General features: G+C 35.2%; 1 protein-coding gene across 2 annotated transcripts in view; it reads right to left on the bottom strand.

Annotated features, from left to right (window-relative positions):
* LOC106884037 (zinc finger protein 16) overlaps positions 1-12,968 on the bottom strand; it is a 36,971-nt gene extending 24,003 nt beyond the window's left edge. For both annotated transcript variants that reach the window (XM_014935246.2, XM_014935248.2), the window contains exon 1: positions 12,507-12,968. The gene's annotated coding sequence lies outside the window, so the exon portion shown is untranslated. The remainder of the gene's footprint in view (positions 1-12,506) is intronic.
* Between the last annotated feature and the right edge of the window lie 2,069 nt (positions 12,969-15,037).

Below are 15,037 nucleotides of genomic sequence, written 5' to 3'. Positions count from 1 at the left end.
TATATATATATATATATATATATATATATATATATATGTACGTATAAAGAAAGAAAAAGATAAAGAGACCAATGGCAAAGTTAGAAATATATTTTATGGATAAAGTCTTACAGCTGTTTCAGGGAAAATCCAATGTATCCCTTCATCGGAGACGGTAATAGTAGAGGAATGGATTATTACATCTATAAGAGGAGATTTGTAGTAAGAAGTGAGAGAGATGCGCTGAAAAAAGAACAAAGAAGAAACAGTACTTGGAGTGTAGCTTCATTCCAGCAGTAAACATCCATGTAAAGAATCTTTGTGGGTATTTTCCGGAGATATATATCATATCGTATCCGGAGTACAGAGTACTCCGGATACGATATGATATATATCCACCTTTGCTACTACAATTATCTCTGGAAAATAACCACAAGATAATTGTAGTAGCAAAGACCTCTACACAAACAATAATAAGTACTGGAATCAATTCGTTTGGCTAAAATTCTTCAAGGTAGTGTCTGAGCGTGGCTGCAGTCTAATGACTGAAACAAGTAAAAGATAAAATATGAATGTATGTTCAGCCCCACTGTGTGGCACCTTGGGCAAGTGTCTTCTTCTATAACCTCGGGCTGACCAAAGCCTTGTGAGCGGATTTGATAGATGGAAACTGAAAGAAGCCTGTCGTATGTGTGTGTGTGTATTTGTGTTTGCCCCCCCCCCCCACAGCTTGACAACCGATGTTGGTGTGTTTATGTCCCCATAACTTAGTGGTTCAGCAGAAGAGATTAATAGAATAAGTACTAGGCTTGCAAAGAATAAGTCCTGGGGTCAATTTGTTCGACTAAAGGTGGTGCTTCAGCATGGTTGCAGTCAAATGACAGAAACAAGTAAAAGAATAAAAGAATATATATATACAGGCACAAGAGTGGTTGTGTGGTAAGAAGATTGCTTCCCAACCACATGGTTCTGGGTTCAGTCCCACTGCATGGCACTTTGGCCAAGTGTCTTCTACTAAAACCTCTGCCCAATCAAAGCCTTGTGACTGGATTTGATACACTAAAAGAACCCCATCGTATATATATATATATATATATATATATATATATATATGTATGTATGTATGTATGTATATACCGGAGTAAGCACATAAATGTGAAACGAAGTGGAAAAAAGAGTACTCAAATACCAGAGGTAGAGTAATATGCTTTATTTAAAAGCAGCAGAAATATAACAAAAGCTGTTACTCAGAGTTTCATGTTCCCGTTCGTCAGACAGGTTTTGTTAAAATAGAACAGAAATAACGATATAATCAAAACTAGTTAAAGGATACACCTTTAAAAATGGATTTGTTTCATTGGTCCTTTCAATTAACGGTCTTAAGCATGCAACAAACAAAATAAACAAAATAAATGAGTTCAATATAAATTCATCCTATTATGAAAATTGAAGAAAACCTTAAACCGAAAAGTGGATTCAAAATACATATTGTAAATAATTATATACAAAATATAATTCAATTAATACATTAAAATTAAAATTAAAATGTTCACGCTGCATTACATATTTTAAAACAGTATATACACATACTAGACCATCTGTAATATACATATATACATCAAAATACACAGATGCGTACACACAGACTACATACATATACAGGCATATATATGTAAGACAAATATATGCACAAATACACATATACACATGTACATATATGCACACAACCATGCCTGCATACGAAAATCTCTTGGTGTATACATATAGAAGTTATATAGATGAGAAGTATATCTTAAATGTAGGGAGGGGGAAAGGAAAAGGAAGGATCCAAAACATAACAGTTAGTGAAGGAAAGAGGTAAGTAAGGGGGAGAGAAGAGGAACGCATTGTTAAAGGATGCTATACAAGTAATGAATAGGGAAAGAAAGGATACTTCTCATAAGGAAAGAAAAAAGAAAGATAGGTGACCGCAGCCACTTGGCTGAAACACATAAATAAATAAATAAATATGTGTATACAAAAGTGTATATTAGCATAAATACACATATAAGATCACATATAAATATGTGGAAATATGCACGTAAATACACATCCACACAAATATAAGTGTATACATGCATACATATACATCCATGTATGTATGTGCACAAGTATAAACATACCTGCTTACTTACACATACATAGATGCAACATACACATATATATGCATGCCAACAATACAGACATCCACATAAAAACATATCTTGGTCCTGACATATATATACACAAACAACTTTTTTTAAGAATTGCTGAGTGTATAATAATAAAAATTGGATAAAAGACATGCAAAATAGAACACCATATATTGAATTATCTATAAATTAAACAATTAAATGGGTTTATAAAATACAATAAAATGAAATAAAATAAAAATAGAATCTTAAACATGAAAATAATATATGCATATAACAGTCGAAGGTTTTCTTAAGAAATATGTCGAAATATATACAATATCTTTGCGATGCGAAATAAATCATGTATTATAAGATACAAATCCAACAGTGTGATTGAAAACTAGTTCAAGAATCAAAAATTATATACTATCCATATGGTATATTGTTAGCTGACATTTTGAATTTTGGTGCATGTCTGCAGGAATTCAAGAGTTTGTGTCTTTGATTAAAAGCACTATTGTCCTGGAATAAAATATAGAATTTCTCCAACAGACATAAATCACATTTGATGGGTTTTTTATGCGCACCATGTCTGTAAGGTGATGCTCTATCTAAAATTCTCCCTGTCACGTTCAAATGTTGGATTTCGTTTTCTTTTAATTCCCAGACATATTTTGCCAGGCTGGTCTTTGTCCTATTTTCAGGGTATCGGAAGGAATTTCTATGAGAATAAAATTGGGTTTTGAAAGAATTTTCAGAAGCCCCTGTGTAAGTTCTATATTTGTGTGAGCCTTCTATCTGCACTTTGGCTCTATACACGATTCCTTTCTCCAGACATTTTCCATCCAACGGACAAGAGGTCCCATCTTTGCAATTGAAATTTTTAGGAAAAGAATCAGCACTCTGGTTATTTGCAATTATCTTATTGTTGTGTTGGTTAATAAAAGAGGCAAAGTTTTTGCAGCAAGAATAGCTGATCTTAAACGTTCTTCTATTAAATATTCTATAAAACTTATGGCTAGATTGAAAATGTCTAGAGACTAATTTTAAGAATTCCCTACCCATATTTGTTTTTACGGCCATATTGAAAGCTGGCTTAAATCACAAAACCTTCCTAGTCCTAGTTCTACATGTTGTATTACTGCTAGCATTAAGTTGGTTATACTGGATCTTCTCAGAGAATCCAGCATGGCCACAGTCAAATGACTAAAACACTTATTCTTTAATACATATATATGTGTGTGCATATATATATATATATATGTGCATATATACATATAAATATGTACGTACACACACACACATAATAAAATGAAAAAGGGAAAACAATAGCAGTATCACTTTTACTAATCAGTTATGATCATTTTGATAACTGGTGGAACTGTTCTCAATCAATCAACATGCTGGATCATAGAAAAATGATTAAAAAACATGTCATATAAGGATTCTATAAAACCATACTATGTCAAATGAAAATACCACCAGTCATCTCTTCATGACAATCAACAATAGTAATACAGTGCACAAAGGTGGCTACAGTCTTATAAATACAATGAGTGAGGGTGACTTAGATGATCAGAGCAATAAATGACATACTAAGTTACTAAGTTGACATACAACTGAAGAAAAACAAAAGTAATAAAACCATGGGGACAAAGAATCTCATTAATTCCCCTACATATGATCTATTGTAATATTTAGGTCATTAATGCTAACAAGTTAAAAAGGTTGAAATTTACTCAATATATATGAGAAGAAAGATAAATGTTCAGATAACAGTAGTAATTACTATTATACTCTCAGAAATATTTTCAAGAAACAAAAAAAAAAAACATTACGAAAAAAGGACTTTGAAAGATGAGAATAAGAACGTAGGGTTAATGACCTAACTCAGAAATTATGCTAAACATCATTAGGTGAATTGATAGTTAAAATTTAATAAATTTAGTACTCATGAAATCAATGTTTAGTTATAAATGAGAAAAGTAAAGCTAGGTATAAGAGATATGTTGACAAAATACATAGGTATATGACCCCACCCAAGGGAATGCATATATAATTAAATCAGAGTTGAAATTAAATTAAATTAAATTAATTCCATAGGAATAAAATTAGTAGAGAGTGTAAGATGTTAAAAATAGAAAATAATCAGTGAAAAGTTATAGTAATACAGAGAATGAAAAATCTATCATTAAACTCTGTGTAAACTATGTGAGTTAGTTAAACAGAAATAGGGAAAAAGTTTTATTATATTTGTTTATAAATAAGACCAAATTCACACATTATGATTTCTACTGCCTTCATAGAAAACAAATTACACCTACTCCAAACCCCTTTGTATGTATAACTGCAGTATGTATAATTAACTAGAAATAGAGAAATATCTCTTTCCTTGAAATCTAAAATAAATTTAGTTAATGAAGTGCTATTACTATTTGTTATTAAAAGAATGTATATAACTAGTCTACATAGATCCAAATTAGATGCTGTGGAATCTATATAACAGTCTATAGGTGCTTGAACAGAACATTTATATACTAAATTTGCACTGCTTACTTAGAGGGCACTTACATTGATCCTTGAAATTACACATCTTATTATAGCTATTAATTGGTGAAACATTAATCATTGCAGTATTAACGTTATTGTTAGGAGGGGGCTCTAAACCAATAATATTGTCAGAGAGAGATATATTAACAAGGAGCTAGAGTTACATCAATTACTAGGATGATCAATACTAATTAATTTTTTATTGTTGGCTGTGGGTATATTGTGAGGTAGATAAGGTGTGGTAGACTGTGCTAATTTCACAATATGCTATTAAATATTTCGTAATACTTATTAGAAGGGGGAAAGTGCCTCTTCAATGCCCAGAAGACAATTCCAGGATCATCAGAGGTTACTTGAAATCAGAGTGGGATGGGTTTACAAAATTTATCTTCCCTATGGTTAATGCTGTTCTATTGCTATTAGTTGGGGTGTGGTAGTTATGATCATTGCAGGGCTAGGCATATTTATATTTAGTCTTATTACTCTTACTAGATAAAGGTCTGTTTTTCAAGTTTCAAGGTTTGGATTAGATCTTCCAACAGAAATTTCAGAGCTATCTGGACTGTTTTCATCATTAAAACAAGTTGTTCTCGATATTACTACTGGGGTGGGCAGCAATCTAGCAGAATTGTTGACATATCAGGCAAAATGCTTAGTGGGATTTCATCCATCTTTACATTCTAAGTCCAAATTCCACCAAGGTAATCGGTGTATATGCATATTTCAGGAATTATTGCTCCTTCATCAGCACCACATCTTATCTATTATCCATCCACAAACACAAGTCATCAGTCCCTTCCTATTCATCAAAGCATCAGAACCTCAAAAGAGTAAGTTTCCAATGTGTTCACTGGCTCTACAGGCCAATGAAAACATTGGAAACAAACCCTTTTGAATGCCTTGATGGCCCATTAGAAGTAGTTCATAGCTTTTGTTAGCTAATAGATGTAATTAGCAAGGGAGGTGGTTGCTCCAAAAGTATTGTACCCTGCAGAAAGACTGGAGAAAGTTCAGGAAGCTACCACTGCTGTTGGCAACAATAGGTTTTTTTTCCCTTCAGACTGGAGGGTAAATTGTATGATGCATGTATTAGAACTGCAATGCTGCATGATAGTACTTTGAATGCAAGGGACTTGAGAAGACTAGAAAAAATGAATTGAGCATGCTCCAATGGATGTGCAATGTAATTTGCATGAATGACATTACAAATGTGATGAGAGAAAAGCTGAACATAAGAAGAATCAGATGTAGTGTGCAAGAAAGAAGACTGCGCTGGTATGGAATTGTGATGCATACGGATAAGGACAGCTGTATAAAGAAGTGCCAATGCTTAATATGAATGAAGATTGCAGAGGAAGGAGACCCAAGATAAAGTGGTGAAGGTTGACCCCAGGAGTCTAAGCTTCAAAGAGATAACAAAAGACTGAGATGACTGATGATACACAAGACCCACACACCTCTGCAAAACTGAATTCTAGAAGTACAGTGCATGTGTGTGTGTGTGTGTGTGCGCGTGTGCACAAATGGGCCTTTTGCCCAATCTCCTCAAATCACCCCCTCTACCTATCATCTCTCTCACTGCAACTCACTCTTGATAATATATTTTTCTTGCTACATGGAACCATTTCGCTTATCCATTCTTCATCTATTAATACTGTTCTCTCCAGCCACACATTACATTGATCATCCTGCCCTCCTCCAAAGAGCCAACAAATTATCCCTCCTCATGTACCACACCTGTTTCTATCCTACCCCTACTCTTGCAACCTACCCAATCATATGTCATCTCTCTCTTGTCCTCCTCTTGTCAACTGTACCACTATTACTATCCTGCTCTTCCCTCACTCTCTTTTGCAGCCCTCTGCCTTCCACACTCATGCATCATTGGTTATCCCCAACCCCTTAACCACCATTTCCTACAGTCACCCTTCAACCCTGTCTAACCTTTAAAGTTGTTGCTTACCCACACTCATTCTCCCATTCCCTGAAAAGCTGACATTGGAGAGGGCATCCAGTTGTACAAAAAAGCATGCCAGAGCAGACACTGGAGCATGATGCAGTCCTTGGACTAATCGGATCCTGCCAAACTGTTCAACCCATGCCAGCAGGGACCATGGATGTTAAATGATGATGTTCAAATATATATATATATATATATATATATATATATATATATATATATACACACACACACACATATCTATATATACAAAGTAGTATCAAAAAATTCTTGGACTAGTTCTGTAGCATGCCAACAGATAGCAGACACAGTGAGAGCTAGCAGTGACCTTCATGAGAGTGTGTGCTAAGTGACATCACTGTGTTTATTTCACAAGTTGTGAAATTTGTGTTTTTATGATCACATGTATCCTGTAGTCTGTGGTTTTTGTCATGGAAAGGAAGTTGGAACAAAGAGCCAATGTGAAATTTTATGTTAAACTTGAGAAGTCTGCTACAGAGACAATGAGCATGCTTTGGTAAGCTTACAGTGACAAGGCAATGGGTCGTACGAAATGTTTTGAGTAGCACTGGTGCTTCAAAAGTGGAAGAATGTCTCTGGATGATGAGCGATCTGGAAGACCTACCATGAGCATCACCCCTGAAAATGTGGAGAAAACTTCTCAGCTTGTGCGTGAGGATCATCGGAGGACAATTAACAATGTTTTGAAGAGTTTGAGGGAGAAGATTTGACAAAAGTGACTGGATCTGTGCAGCATGAAAAATTGGACTTTTCATGACAACAATGCACTGTCACTGGATTCTCCTCACCAAAAACAACATGGTATCACTTCTCTCTTCCACATCCAGCCTATTCACCTGATTTAGCACCTACAGACTTCCATCTCTTCCCCAAGATGAAAATGCAGCTCAAAGATTGCCATTTTAATACTATCATTGAGATCAAGAATGAATCTCAGAAGGTCCTCGACTCGCTTTCAGAAAATAACTTCCAGGCCAGATTCCAAAAGTGGCAGAAATGCTGGGACCAGTGTATTGGTGCACAAGGTGACTATTTTGAAGGAGATAAGTTATTTTTTATTAAACATAACTAGTCCAGGAACTTTTTGATACAACCTTGTTTACATATATATTTGCATACATATACACCTATGCACACACACATAAATAATACACATCTCCATTCAAATAGACATGCACACATTTATATATACACGTATAAATACAGGAATGTACATACATTCACCAAACATCCATATGCACACACACCCATACAGGCATCCTAAACCTGGACATGCACACACACACGTACAGAGACCAATAAACCCCTATTTGCATAGACACATATACATGCATATGCACAACTAATACACACAGCCAATATACACAACTAACACATACACCCATATAAACATGCACATGACTGATATGCATCTGCACCCATATGTACACACACCCTAACAAACACACCAGCGAGCTGATGCCACCAGCTCTCACCCACACTCACAGAACAGTGATACATATATATAGGCATCAGACACTCATATCTATGCACTCATACAGCAGGTATATAGACACACACACACACTCACCAGCCAATGTTGCACAAAACCCTTTAAAGACCAGCCAGGCAGCAGGGCTCCAACAACTTCATGTCCAGCCATGCAGTCCAAGAAATTTTTTTTTTAGTCTATTTGGTGTTGCTGGAATTTCAGTTCCACTTCTAATACTATGTAACCCATCTTGACCAATAGCAGGCCAGTTTCGAGTAGTCTTCTTGGACTTGCTGCACCTCTCCATTTAGTTAATTGAGTCTGACAGTATAGGTTTCTGTACGGAATCTATGAAACATTAAATTGCATGGAGCTAAATTAAACTGAAATAAGACATACACACACACACAGTGTATTGGGTGCTTTTTGCTTGGCACCAGCACCAGAGGGATCACTAAGTAGCTTACAAGACAAAGACCTCTCAGCTGAGAGAGGAAGTGGAACCAAGGGAAGTGTGTGTGAGCCAGGTGAAAGGTACAGTACAACAGAGGGACAGAGAAAGTTGTCTTACTATAGGGGAGATATGTGGATACCCCAATAGGACAGGGAAGAGGAGAGAAAGTGAAATAAATGGTGCCGGGGATATATTGGACCTATCTAGAGGGAACAGTGGAGGGGAGTATAATTGGCTCTCTGTCAGTTATGACAAGGGTTCCAGTTGATCTGATCAATGGAACAGCCTGCTTGTGAAATTAATGTACAAGTGGCTGAGCACTCCACAGATACATGTATTCTTAATGTAGTTCTCAGTGGGATTCAGCATTACACAAAATGTAACAAGGCTGGCCCTCTGAAATACAGGTACTACTCATTTGTGGTAGCTGAGTGGATTAGAGCAAAGGTCTTGCTCAAGAACATAATGCACCACCAGGAATCAAAATCACAACCTTATGATTGTGAACCAAGTACTCTAAACATTAAGTAGTGTGCCCTCATAGGGGAGTACATGTAGTATACAAAGGGGATAGAAGGGGATGTTCCATAAGAGTGTGAGGGCAGATGTTTGGAGATGGAGAAGACATGTAGCAAGCGATGGTGAGAGAAAATGGAGTGGCAGAGAGAGCAGGGTATAGTAGATATGTTAGAATATGGAGAGTGCACAGATAGGCACATGAGGGAGAGTGGAGGGGCCTACAGTGGGTGGTGACCATGATTAGTGAGATGGGGGTATTGGGAAGATGGGTAGTAGGAGTGTTTTGACAGAAGACTGATTATGCGTGTATGTGTGAGGGAGAACATGGTCATAAAGGACACACCTGCATGTATGGATGACCACTATTTTACTATTTAACATGTCTTCTCAAGTACAGTAAATCACCAGACATTTTGGCCCCTTGTCGTTTCCTCTGTGAGGCTCCACATCTGAAGATCCTTTTTCCCCACTTCATTCCATATCTTTCTGGGTTTACTTTTTCCACAATTAGAGATCAGCACTTCTTTATGCAAATGTCCTCATCCATATGCATCACATGACCATACCAGCACAGTCTTCTCTCTGGCACACTACATCTAATGCCTCTCATACCCAATTTTTCTCTTAAAACACTTATGCTCTGTCATACATGCACACTGACATTGCACATCCAGTGGAGCATGCTGGCTTCATTTCTATCAAGCCTTCACATGCTCTCTGTAGTCACTACCCATGTTTCACTGCCATGTAGCATAGCTGTTCATACACAGGCATCATACAATCTGCCTTTCACTCTGAGGGAGGGGCCCTTTATTACCAACAATGGTAGTAGCTCTCTGAATTTTACCCAGCCCATTCTTATTCAATCAACTACACTTTTAGAGTATCCTCCTCTACTGCTAACTTGGTTACCTAGGTAACAGAAGTTGTCTACTATTTCTAGGGATACCCTCAGACATTTGAGTAGTCTATTTTCTGTGTATTCTCAGTGTTTATTGTACCTGAACACAAAAGCTGCTTTCTCTATTAATCTCCTATGATACCACTGCACCTCTTATGTCCATAGTTTGCACTAGGTACACTATATAGAATTTCTTCCTACACCTTTTCTATATATCAAGCAGAGCCATCTTCCCAAAGGGATTAGTAATTTTTCTGTTTTTCCTACTTACTAGGACCTTGGTCTTTGCTAAATTAACTTTTGATTCCAGACCTTGCTACCACACCTGAAATTTCTTCTCCAGTTCTGGTAGTGATTCACTTATAAGAACAAGGTCATTAGCATAGAGCATCTCCCAAGGACAGCCAGTCTTAATTTCTTCCATTATACCCTGAAGAACTATGATAAACAAGAGTAGGCTGAGAACCATCCTTGGTGAACTCCTATCTGTACATAAATTCCTTACTGCTGACTTTCACCTTACTGATGATATCCCTGTACATAGTTTGTATAGCTCTCACCAACCGCTTATCTAGCTCTAGCTTCTGCATTGACCACCAGATAAGGGAATGGGGGACCCAGTCAAAGGCTTGCTCCATGTCAACAAAAGCCAAGTAGAGATGTTTATTTTTGGCAAGATGCTTCTCCTGCAGTTGCCTTACCAGGAATATCAGTAGTGCTTCTTCCAGGCACAAATATATCAGTAGTGATTCTCCCAGGCACAAAACCAAACTGCATCTCATCTAGGCTAACTCTCTTCCTAATTAGTTGAGCTTTGACCTTTTCTGTAACTTTCATGACTTGGTCCAGCAATTTGATACCTCAGTAATTATTTCTATCACCTTTATCTTAGTAGCAGTTGACTGTAATGCTGCTACACTAGTCGATGGATATCATTCCCTCGTGGACAAATTGGTACATACATGTACACACATTCACACACAAACAAGCATACACATATAAACATATATGTATATACATGTATATATTTAAAATTTATTTTTAAAATATTTCTTGCTAAAGTCATAATATTTGAAAGATTTCCAATTTTAAAGTACTAATTTATGAAAAAAGAACATCTTTAAAAACACTATTAGCAGACACTTGATAGAACACGTTTATATAAATCTATTTCATTAAAGATTTTATTTTACATAAGTATTAATTTTTCATATTGAAAAAAGCTTTTCAAATACATACACATACATACGCGCGCGCACGCACACACATACATGCATATGTACATACAAGCAATATTTTTACATACACCAATATATACACACGTTTTTAGATATATATCGATGGAAAGAAGGAAAGAAAGAAAGATAGATAGATACCAAACAGTTGTGTTTTTTAACCGAGTGTAATTTTTTAAATGGTGATTGCGTATGCTTAACCATTCTGTCACATGTATATATTATGAAATAGCATTTCTTCCATAGGAATGCATTAGCATTTGACAAATGCTAATATATGCTGTGAAGTAATCCCCATAGCGAAGAATCGGTAAATTTTACCTAATAATCTACCACCTGTTCATTTTAATTTCTTTTCATGTTATATCAAAATAGTTTATAAAAGTTGAAAGGAACTTCTAAATATTTCTCTTTGTTGAAAACGAAAATCTAATTTGTTGACAACTGTAGGAGTTTTCAGATACTTAGACATTAAAAAAAAAATTATGACATAATTTGCTTTGGGGCCTTCATTTCCGTAGAAATTAAATCAAATTCTGTTAATCTTTGTAAAGTGATTATCGATATGTAGTACATATATATTTTTTATCCCTAATTATCGTAACGGATACAGATTTAATATGAATAATACACTCTGCGACTAAAAGTAAAGCACTTCAAATCCAGATTTGAATATACACGACCATCCAAGACAAGATGATTTCTGTGACATCAAACTGGCTACTTTATTCGTAGGGTAGAAATCACGAAAATAATTTACAGGCTATGTTAGAATAAGGGTAAAATGAAATGCATCTTGTTTTTTGTTCTATTTTCTTTAATTATTATGTCTTGTCGTTGTTGTTGTTATTATTATTTACTTATTTATTTATTTATTAACATATTTTTACAAAGAAAAAGTCAATCGTAAAATTTCCCTATATAATCTTCAGCAGAAACGTAACGCGAGTTGATGTTTAGTCCGAATAGCAAGAATATGAAACACGATACATTTTGGAGATTTAAAAAATATATACATCGTTAGAAAGAGGTGGGGAGAGAGGTACGTTTGTTTAAGAGAAATGATAAGAGAGATGAGAGGGAACAGGACCAGTAAGCATTGACACATCCATACATAATTACACTAATTTTCTTATTCTTTCTCCCACCATCTTCCACATTTCATTATAAACAAAATCTCCACATTGAAAAATATTAAAAAAATAAAATAAAATAAACAAGAAACAGCAGTGTGAAAAGGGAGAGAAAACCGTTTCAGTTTACCTTTTATAAATAAAGAAATGAATAGTCACCACCAACAGTGTAATCGAAGTCATGAGATGACATTGGAATTCACTGGTGATCGTTGAGGGAAAAACTTGCTTTGGATCCCTCACTTTGTATCCGTCCACTAAACAATGAATAGGGAGCTCACGTAATTCATCGTCTTCGTTCAATATGTGTTGTTACTTTCATTCACGAGTTTTAATATATTTGAGAATAAAATTTCTTTCTTTCTTATTTTTCCTTTCTTCTTCTTTTTTGTTTTCATTTTAACCGAATATCCCTGGCACTTTACCTAAAGTTAATTCTTTTGGAACATCAAACACTCATACGAAACCGGGCATCTGATAATGGACACCTCTTGAACAACCACACCGGAATGTATTTTTTTGAAACCTTTTTTTTTCCTGTTCCATTTTTTTCAGTGAAATAATTAAATTTGATTTTCGATAACTTACTTTTCAATGGATGTCCAATTATGAATATTCAATCAATATCTACATCTTGTAATGCAATAATGAATATTGGTAATTTTTTTAATGATTTTAGTATTTCATTTTATTGTATTTTTACATTTTCTTTCATTGAATAAAATTCAGTTTCTTATAGAACGATCATTTGCAATCACACACATGTATGTGTTTATATATATGTGTGCGCGCACGTGTATATTTGTATATTATATGACCGAATAGTTAACACATTAGTTTGGGAAAATTGGACGGGTGGAAACTGTGCGGAAACCCAGAAGGTTTGTACTTGCATTTCGAAGGACCTACATTGTCACATACAGTGTCATACTGAGTCAACCTGATTGTACTTTCAATATAATAGTAAACCCTTTACCTGATAATTTAATGATCATGTAGCTCAGTTGATCAAACAACTGAATACTTATTGTAGGCATCGGAGATCTATTTGCTGTGTAGCGTTTGTGTATATCTTACACGCACACATGTATTATCACTGATACACACGTTTAGTGTTGACTGTCAGAGGAAAGGATATTCAGACTAATGATAATTATATTTCGGTCGAATCAGTCTCTTATTACTCTTGCTATTCAACAAATTCAACAGAACTGAATATTGCAAGAATATGCTGACCAAAAAGTGTTTTTCTCAATTATATAAGGTACTTTGAGTGTATTCCCATCAAGAAACATCAGTCCAAGATCAGAAAGGTGATATGGTTTAACCCACCCTACTGCAGTAATGTATAATTTTTTTCTCCGTGTTTTTCTCCTTGTCTCCGTATTCTTTCTGTTGAAGAGCGTAGCTCGAAACGTCAAAGACTTTCCGTATTCCCGAGCGTCATACTAATATATACTTTTGTTATTTACACCACCTGTCCTCGTCTGTTGTTATTATTTGTATATTCTCCCATATATAAGTGGATGCTTTCTTACCCTCAAAAGAAAAGGTACTTCTCTAGTTCACGCAGATACAGTAAAATATTTAATTAGAATACAGTTAAGGTCAGCCATACCTGCCTTGACAACAAATATTGAATCAAAACAAAGCAACCATAGACATTAACAATTCAAATTCATTGGGTTGTAGTTACAGAGACAGGTCACAATGTCCACTCAAAAATAAATGTGTCTCTAAAGAATTTGTAAGGCCAAAGTATATAGCAGTGGCGACACTACCAAAATGTATATTAGGTTCACAGTGAACACGTTTAAGGCCCATTTCATGCAACATATATACATTTAGAAACATGCTTGAGGAACTCCGTATATTGTTTGGTGAAGTATCAATACAGTAATGGCAATTTTATAATACACAAAGCTTTGGTCAGCGTGGAGCTGTAATGAAAGAGAATTGCCCAACGTGCCGCACAGTGGGACTGGACCCAAGGTAACATGGTTGGAAAGCAGGCTTCTCAACCACAGCCATGCCTATAAAGGAGAGATACATTTTGGATAATATGCTCCTTGACACTATATGTTTAACAAAAAGATGGGATCTTTACGAGAAGACCTTTGATTTTAATAATTACTCGAGCAACACAACTAACAACACTACACCTTACAGGGTGTTCCAGAATTAACTATCTGTTTCAATGAAATTGAGCAAATTTTTCAAAAACTAACATAATTTTATGTTTATTACCAAAATAAATAGATTTATAAATTTTACATCAAACTTTTATTGAAAATTTTTAACATGTCTGTATCTCTGCACACTTCAAATCTCTCCTTAGCATTGTGGAACACATTTTGAAGCATTTCAGGAGTTAGCTCCTGAACTGCTAACTGAATGTGTTCTTTAAGCTCAGCTGAACGATTGCTCCATCATGGGGATGAAGGTAAAGAAAATGATTGCAGCCAAATTGAAAAGAAAAGCTGTCATGGACAAATAAGAGGGGTCCAACAGGAATGAAAATAAAATTATAAACAAAATTCAAAATTTATACACTTTTAACATATATTGAACATGATAAACATGATAAAAATGGGTTTTAAAAAAAATGCATCCGATTTCACTCAACTCATCATTAATTCTGGGACGCCCTGTATTTACTCC

Source organism: Octopus bimaculoides, chromosome 14, assembly GCF_001194135.2.
Source record: "Octopus bimaculoides isolate UCB-OBI-ISO-001 chromosome 14, ASM119413v2, whole genome shotgun sequence".
Taxonomy (NCBI): domain Eukaryota; kingdom Metazoa; phylum Mollusca; class Cephalopoda; order Octopoda; family Octopodidae; genus Octopus; species Octopus bimaculoides.
The sequence above is the reverse complement of the archived record's forward strand: the minus strand, read 5'-3'. Positions and strand labels throughout refer to the sequence as shown.